We start from the raw sequence: 8,981 nt of genomic DNA, 5'->3' as shown, positions 1-8,981 counted from the left end.
AAGACGGAAGCATATCCACTCTGCTTTCACTTTGCCTTTACTTACAGGGCCCCTTGAAGCAGTGTTGCTTGTTCTTCAATGTCTTGCTGAGTTTTTGTTTGTTCACTAGTACCACAGGCCTTTTAGCTTTTCAAGTCCCCCTGCACCATTGGACTGTGGCATGTGAGCACTGGAAATGAACAGAGGCTCAGGAGGTAAATGTAAGTGATAGATTCTGCATTGCCTTAAACCAGGTGTCCTGCCCGAGCAGCTCGATAAACAGGCTCAGATATTTCAGAGTATTAGTTAGACTTGAGCTGGAACCTGCATTGTATTTCTATGAAACTGAATAATTAGTGATAATATTAAAATGATTAATAATGGCTGACTTTCATTTAGTGCTTAGTAGGTACTAAATACATTGCTGAGTGCTTTACAGGCAGCATTTCACTTCATTTTCACAAGTCTCCTAGGAAGTAAGTAATGTTATAATCTTCATTTTGCAGATAAGAAAACTGAGATGTAGAGGTTACATGCTTTGAGCGACACTATAGCTTTGAGAGAATCTGTTTGCTATAGTTGTTTGAGCCAGAAGACTGCAGTTCCAATACTGGCTCTACCACTTTCTAACTGTGTGACTTTTGATGATCTGCTCAACCTCTCTGTGGCTCATTTTCCTTATCTGTAATAATCACTCCTACTTCATAAGGATATTGTGGGTATTAAGTGAGTTAATGGTCCTTGGCATATCATAAGTGCTATGTAAGTATTGATACTTTTACAAAAAGGAAAAGCGGGGCTTCCCTGGTGGTGCAGTAGTTGAGAGTCCGCCTGCCGATGCAGGGGACACGGGTTCGTGCCCCGGTCTGGGAGGATCCCGCATGCTGCGGAGCGGCTGGGCCCGTGAGCCATGGCCGCTGAGCCTGCGCGTCCGGAGCCTGTGCTCCGCAACGGGAGAGGCCACAACAGTGAGAGGCCTGTGTACCGCAAAAAAAAAAAGGAAAAGAGAAGCCCAGGTTGGTTCAGGCTACTATATGGTCTCCCTAAGATAAAGACTATGCTTTTTCTCCTGATGGATGTTGTTAGGAAATGGATCCTAATAACATGTCCTGCTGTGGTGAATTTCTCCTTTGTGCAGCAGAATCATCTGAGGAGCTTTAAAAACTACTGGTCCTGATTCAGTAGGTTTAGGGCAAAGCCCAAGCATCTTTATTTTTATAAAGTTTCAAGAGATTCCCATCTGTAGCCAGAACTGCAAGTCACTGCTCTAAGTACTTAGATGTTGACAAAGATCTTTCCCATAATAAGATAATATTTATTCAGCGCTTACTGTATTTTAGATACTGAGTGCTTTATTTGGATCATCTCTTTTAACCCTCCAACAAAAACTTCATGAGTTAGGTAATTATTATCATCTATCCTTTACAGATGGGAAAACCAAGGAATAGAAAGTAAGCAATTTGCCCAAGGTCACTTACATAGCTGGTGGCAGAGCTGGGATTTTAAACGAGGTGGACCGATGCTGTGGCCTGTACACTTAGCTGCCAGCCTACACTGCCTTCCCATGTAGTGTCTAATTTGAATTTTGCCATAAATCTGTATAGTGAACTGGTTTTGCCATTATCCCCAATTTATAGCTGCAGAGACAAAGGACTGGACTGAATGTACACAGCTATTCAGTGTACAAGCTGGGGCTTACACCTGGGTCTGATAACTTGAAATCCTATGCTCTTTCTATATTGTTGCAGAGAACTTCAAATAACCAAGGTCAATAGTTATTTTATAAGATCTTTCATATGCTTACCTCCTTCTCTTTCCTGCAGTGTCTGCTTTGGTCCATGCTTTCATCCCATCCGGCAAGAGCTTCAACCAAAAACCCTCTTCTATTTTTATCCCTTCTCTGCACCCTACTTCCAGCTTCCTTTTTATCCACTAAATGTAGAGCTCATCAAGCAACTCTTTTGCTTAAAATTTGGCTAACATTTGTTCTGTTTGCCATCTGTAGTAGGTTGAATGGTGCCCCCGCCCCCCAAAAAAGTATGTTCATATCCTAACCCCTGGATCCTGTGAATGTGGCCTTATTTGGAAAAAGGATCTTTTCATGTGTAGCTAAGTTAGGGATCTCCAGATGAGACCATGCTGTATTTCTCTCGGTTGGCTCTAAATCCAGCAACAAGTATCTTTCTAAGAGATAGAAGAGAAGTCATGGACGCACAGAGGAGAAGCCCATGTGAAGACAGAGGCAGAGATTGGAGTCTGCAGCCACAATCCAAGGGATGCCCGAAGCCACCAGAAGCTGGAAGAAGCAAGGAAAGAGCCTCCAGAGGGAACATGGCCCTACCGACACACTGATTTCAGACTTCTAGCCTCCAGGACTGTGAGAGAATAAACTTCTGTTATCGTAAGCCGCCCAATTCATGGTAATTTGTTACAGCAGCCCTAGGACACTAACACCATCCCTTCACTTCTTGACTTTCACGGTTCGTGACATCTGTGGCTTCTCTGCTCATCAGGCTCTGTGTCTCAAATAAACCCTCTGCCCCATCTGGCGCTCCTTCACTGTCTTCTGCATGGGACCCTTGGGTCCTTTATGTGCCTTCCCTCAGTTTGCTTCCTCTTTGTTGGAAAGAATACATGCTACCTCAACAGAATTTACCCTCAGAAGGAAACTGTCTTTTGAAGTGGGTAATATGGGGAAGGAGATGAACTCTTGTAAGGACAGATGGTGGAGTGGGCAGGGCACCCTTTGCCCATGAGTTACTTGCCATGTTTTTTCCTTTTTTTTTTTTAAACCCTTTCCTATGTTGCTTCCATTAAAGAGCCCATCTGAGGCTTACTACTTGCACAAGTTATACCTCAGCCTTGTGAAACAGGAGGGAAGGGGGCAGGACACAACCTTTAAAAGCATAACCTAGCCCGAGGACACAACATAAACTGATTAGAACCAAATGGGTCCAAGATGGCAGGCGAGTCAGCTTCCACTAGACCTTGAGCCTCAGTATATGCTCACTGTAACACGTCAGCAAGCTAAATGACACACCCACAGGCACCATGACAGTTCCGAGGCCATCCATAAGTGTCAAAAAGTGGATGGTGCCCCAATTCCTGGAAGTCCCCACCCCTTCCCCGAAATAGCTGGAATATTCCTCCCACTCATTAGCCAATGGAATTACCCACCCCTATAAAAACTGACAATCCCATACCCTGGTGCCGCTCCTACCTTCTGAGATGGCCCACACTCTGTGGAGTGTGTTTCTCTCTAAATAAATCCACTTCTTACCTATCACTGTGTCTCTCACTGAATTCTTTCTGTGATGAGACAGCAAGGACCTGAGCTTCATTAAGTCCTGAGACCAGGTGTGTGATTTCAGTTAAAAGACTGTGGATTCAAGTCCCAATCTGGGTTTTGGCTGTGTTTGAGTCCTGGCACGTGGTTTCAAGTCCTAGTCTGAGTTACCTGGTTTCACTTGTGTATCACCTGAAAAGTAAGAATGTTTGACAAGTTGCTCTCTTACTCTCCTTCTAGGCCACATAAAAGATGAAATCCATCCATACAAAAGTTTTTTCTTGGGTACCAACTAAGTATTAAACACTACCCCCAAGAGCTGGGGCTGTATTGGTGAGATAGATGTGATGCCTGAACTTACAGGGTAGAGTCTTCCTGGGGTGATGAATACTGGGCTTCTCTACTTGGACTTGCCCAAAGTCACACAGCTATTAAATGGCCAAGATTCAAATCTACTTATGTCTGATTTCAAAGTTCATACTTTCCACCACATCAGGCATACCAGTCAGGGTTCTGGCAGGAAAATGCAGAGTGTTGAAATGGGATAAGTGAGGAGAATTTAATAAGAGAAGATTTACAAGGTTAAGAAAAGCCCAACAAGGAGTGGCGCTGCGTCCCAATGGTAAAAACAGCCGGAAGCATTACCACGCCGGGGTGTGAGAGGTGTGGTGGCAAGGTGGTTACAGGAACCTTGGAGAGCACCTGTATCTGTGAGGGAGGTCTGGTGGGAGCAGTGCCCTTTGGCAGAGGACCGACCCACAGTGACCCTGTTGCAAGGGATGTGGGGGAGTAGAGACCCTTATCTCACATTCTTCCCCTTTTCAGATCCAACCAGTGCCTCCCATTGGCCAAATCCAGCTAGAAGCCACAGGACAAGGGAAACTGGGGTGATACGGGCCTTAGAGGTCAGCTCTGGGGTCACAGAGAAGGGTGCAGAGGGTAGAAAGTGGATCTGAAGGGGTAGATGAAAATGCCCAGTACGTCAGTATTTCACAGACTCTTCTCATTCAAATATTTCCTTCATGAATTCGTTATATCCCATGTGTACTCTACACTCACCTATTCTTAATATCTTTAAAACGTCCTCACTTTTACACACTTATTAAATGTATTAATAGTAATAAGTACTAATAAATGTATTACTAGTAATTAATGTAATATGCGGCTACTTTAAATAGAGGAAAACCATTAAAAATACAATGAAATAAAGTTTACTGAACTTAAAAAATTAAAATTGAATAATAATTATAAATGATGATTTATCTTATGAGAGCAGGTACAGTCTGGCCCCTGCCTGCCTCTCCAGTGTCCTCTCCCTCGCCCCTACCCCGTGCGTTTATGCCTCCATTTCAGTCATATTGGGTTTTTGGCCCCTCAAAACCAGCCATACTCTCACCCACCACAGTGCCTTTGCATAGGTTGTTCTTCAGCATTGATCAATGAGAGAACACTCTCAAAAATGCTAGGGAACCTGAATAATACAACAAAATAGGACAATCAGCTAAAAAGAAGAGGAATTATGCTTTCCTGAAGACTATTCTAGAATTGCACTGGTATCGCTAAACATTTTATCATTGATCTGGATATCCAGGTTCTTGTCCTGGCATCAAACTTTAATTCTATAATCTTAGAACAAATATTTAACAGATACGTGACTCAGCTTCTCCATCTATAAAATGAAAAAAATTGGCATGGAAGCAGGAAACATGTGAGCACATATGCCAGCAGTTCTCCACTCGTACAACTTTCAAAAGGGAAAAAAATTACTGTCAAGAACGTGATAAATATACCAAATCAGCTACCTAAATTGTTGAATGCCATTCATGGTTGCATTTGTTCTGTAACAGGGGAATACAGAAACATTTTCTTCCAAACACCTACCTTTTCCAAGTCCAAACTCTTTTTGCCCCACCAGATACCTTAGTCATGCTACATTTATTTATAACTCTCCTTTGCAAAAAAATCATTCAGCATACATATTTATATGAATAAATGGGATAATAAATGGGGAAGAAGTATGGCCACTGTAGATACTGTTTAAATCCATTCTTTCTTTTTTTAAATAGTGACCTCTACTTCTCAGCCACAGCAATCAGAGAAGAAAAAGAAATAAAAGGAATCCAAATTGCTACTTTCCTTGGGGGTACGACCTCCTTCCCTACTCACAGACATGTGGGAGGCATTGGCCCCATCTAGGCTTCATTCCTCTGGCCACAGTGATGGTCAGGAGGGTCTCCTTAGTGCTCCTCAGGCAGAACTAAGGAGACACAGCTGGGGACTTTTGCTTACAATTGTGCCCTTTTCTGTTGGACTTAAGTCTGGTAGGATGCACTGATATCTTGAATAATCCACTCTCTTCATTTCTGCCCCCTGCTCTATGCCCTGAAGAAAACTGGTCCGCACAATATAAGCTCCTTCTAACTTCTAGTTGACTGCAGCCAATTAGGAGTAACAGCAGGAGATAAGGGAAGGAGAAGAGTGAGGCTGGGCTATTATTCCGCTGACTCTTCCTCTGTGGGGTTGCTGCATACTGGCTGTGTTCCTCTACTGAAGATCACAGGTCCTGTGAGACAGCTCTCTCTGTCACAGTTTTGGTAACTGATCCTCTCTCCTCCTTTGCTCTTTGAAACATCATTCATTTAGTACCCTTGCCTTAGACTACCCACTTTGAGTGCCATGTCTTTCCTATCTTGGACCTTGACTAAAACAGAGGATGACAGGCTGGAGCTGCCCACCGCCTTCGAGTCATGTTGTGGGGTCTTAAAGTAAGACGGACATGAAGGAGAGCAGAGCCAAGGGAGGAGGAGGGATCGAGTCCTGGCCTCACTGGCTGACCGCCTGACTCCAGTGATGTCTGAGGCTGTCACACACACTGACATTTTCAACGATATGAGTCAGTGTATTTCTTTTTTTGCTCAAACATTTTGAGTTGGTGTTCCAATTGCTTGAAACAGAAAGTCTTTATTAAGATATCACTAAAAATATGGCTCTAAAGTGAAGATGCATGGATCCCTGATGCTAAAGACCCTACATTTGACCTAAATACAGAACTACTTTCCAGTTTCAGTCTCCCTGAGGCCCGATCCTACAGCAGATCCTATTTTCAGATCTCTTTGAGATTCTGCCTCCTTTACACACTGTGTGTATCCTTACAATATTCACCGTCTTTACTCAAGTTAACATGAGTGTGTCTCTGTTTCTTGGAGCAAAGTAAACGTAATAAAACAGTTTCCATTTTATAGATAAGAAAAGGGAGGCCAAATAAATGAAGAAACTTCATCTAAGTCAAAGGTAATGTCAATCCTGGACTTGGCAGGCAGGTCTTCTGGCCCAGGACCTTTCCATGTTACCCCAGCTTCCTTGTGTTCCTTTTGCCTTTTTCCGTTATGTGTTTGCCTTCCCATTTGCCCTGAACTTTTGTGGCCCTGTCCCCCTAGTAGCCTAGGGTGTGTCACATTATCTCAGGGCCTTGATGCTAGCCAGCTGTCAGAGAAGAAAAGCCATGGGCTTATCTTTTTCTGAGTTTCCATCCCTTGTCTGTCCACTCATTTGGCATTTAGCATGTGTTACCCTATGAAAGTTTGGGAGATGTTGGATAATGTTAACTTGTACTTTTATTTAGCTCCCCAAGTATTCATAACTTGCCGTCTCAGGTGAGAGTACGTTTGTCTGGTATCTGATTCATCCTGGAAAAATCTATAGTCCTTACCACAGTATTTAGCTCACATTAGAGAATCAGTAAGTATCCATTGACAAGATTGACTAAAAGCATCTTATATTAGGCAAAATGCTGGCTAAGCTGCGGTGACACAATTACAGTGGCTCCAACATGACAGAAGTTGACTTCTCTCTCACAGCCCAGAGGTGGGTGGACAGTGCAGGGTAGGTAGGCAGCTCTGTTCTATGAAGTCATCCAGGGACTCGGGTTCCAGCTTCTTACCCTGACATCCTCTAGGGTGTCTTTCTCCACATGGTCAGAGCTGGCTCACTTGTACCGCATTCACATCCTGGCCTAAGGAATGGAGGAAAGGGAAGGGAAAGCAGGTAGCTTTCTTATTAAAATGTGATTCAAATATGCACATATTATCTCTGCTTGCAGCTCATTGGCTAAAACATCGTCACATGGTCACATCAGCTTGCAAGTGATGCTGGGAAATATAGAATGTAAATAGTCAGCCACGTGGTCTGATAAAACTCAGGACTCTGTTGCTAAAAGAAAGATGAGCCATTTGACCACTTACCATCCACTGGAATGACTAAAATTACCAAGATTGATTTTCACCATTGATTGATACCAAGTGGGTTGGAGAATAAAATAGTGCACCCACCTTAGCGAGCTCTTTGGTCATTCCTCTCCTAGGTATTAACCTAAGAGTAATGAAAACATATGTCCACTGGTACAAGAAAGTTCATGGGAACCTTAGTCATAGGAGCAAAAAACAAGAAACAGACTAAATATCCATCCATACGAGAATGATTAATCGTGTTGGGATAGTCATACACTGGACGGCTGCTCAGCAATAAAACTGAACAAACTGCTTATACATCAACCAGCGTTCACTTACCCATTCAGCATAGTAGGCACAGAGCCCAGGCCCGTGAAAATGTTTTAATTTCTTTTAAAATTAGAAGGAAAAAATGAACTTTTAGGTTGAAGAAAATATTTTATTATATAAGACGGATATATTTGTCATAGTAACACAGTTATAAGAGATACATTTTAAATTTTATTTTTTATGAAGGAAGGGGCCCATGAAGTCCCTAGGACCCATGAAGGTCGTAACGCAGCCCTATAAACAGTAGGGATGAATCTTAAAAACATTATTTTGAGCAAAACATACTGGAGACACAAAAGTACATGCTGTATGATTCTATTTAGTGAAGTTCTATAACAGGCAAAACTAATCTGTATTGATAGATCAGAAGGTGGTTGCCTCTGGGACGTGGAGGGATTGAAGGCACTTTCTGGGGTGAAAGAAATGTTCTGTATCTTGTTTTAGGTGGTGATTACCTAGGTGTATGCGCAATTGTTTAAAATCATGGAACTGAACCTTTTGCATCCGTGCTTTTTTTTTTTTTTTTTTTTTTTTGCGGTACTCAGGAATCTCACTGTTGTGGCCTCTTCCGTTGCAGAGCACAGGCTCCGGACGCGCAGGCTCAGCGGCCATGGTTCACGGGCCCAGCCGCTCCACGGCATGTGGGATCTTCCCGGACCGGGGCACGAACCCATGTCCCCTGCATCGGCATGCGGACTCAGCCACTGCGCCACCAGGGAAGCCCCCGTGCATTTTATCGTATATTAATTATGCTACAACTTTTTAAAAAAGAAAATCAGTGCAACAGATTTGATGAATGAATTCTTGAGACAGTGTTAGCTGACAAGATTTTCAGCTGCATTTTAGCAGAAAATCGTTAGGAGCTCAAAGGGAAGAGTTCAGGCACTGTGGCAGGCCAACGTGGAACAAACCACTCTGCTCTGTATCAGTCAAGGTTTTAGACTGCAAGCAACAGAAAGTAGCTTAAGCAGAAAATGAAATTATTGCAGGAATAACAGGAAGTATAACAAACAGGCTTTGAAAACAGGCAGGAATTAAAGGAAGCAAAACAGAAACAATCAGATAATCAGATCACTGGCAGATCCCACGATGCCATTATCCTATATCTTCGCTCCACCCAACCAAACTCTCTCTCAGTTTTCCACTGCGTCTTTTTATTA

This window comes from Stenella coeruleoalba, assembly GCF_951394435.1.
Source record: "Stenella coeruleoalba genome assembly, chromosome: 8".
Classification (NCBI taxonomy): domain Eukaryota; kingdom Metazoa; phylum Chordata; class Mammalia; order Artiodactyla; family Delphinidae; genus Stenella; species Stenella coeruleoalba.
This window is presented reverse-complemented; position numbering follows the sequence as displayed.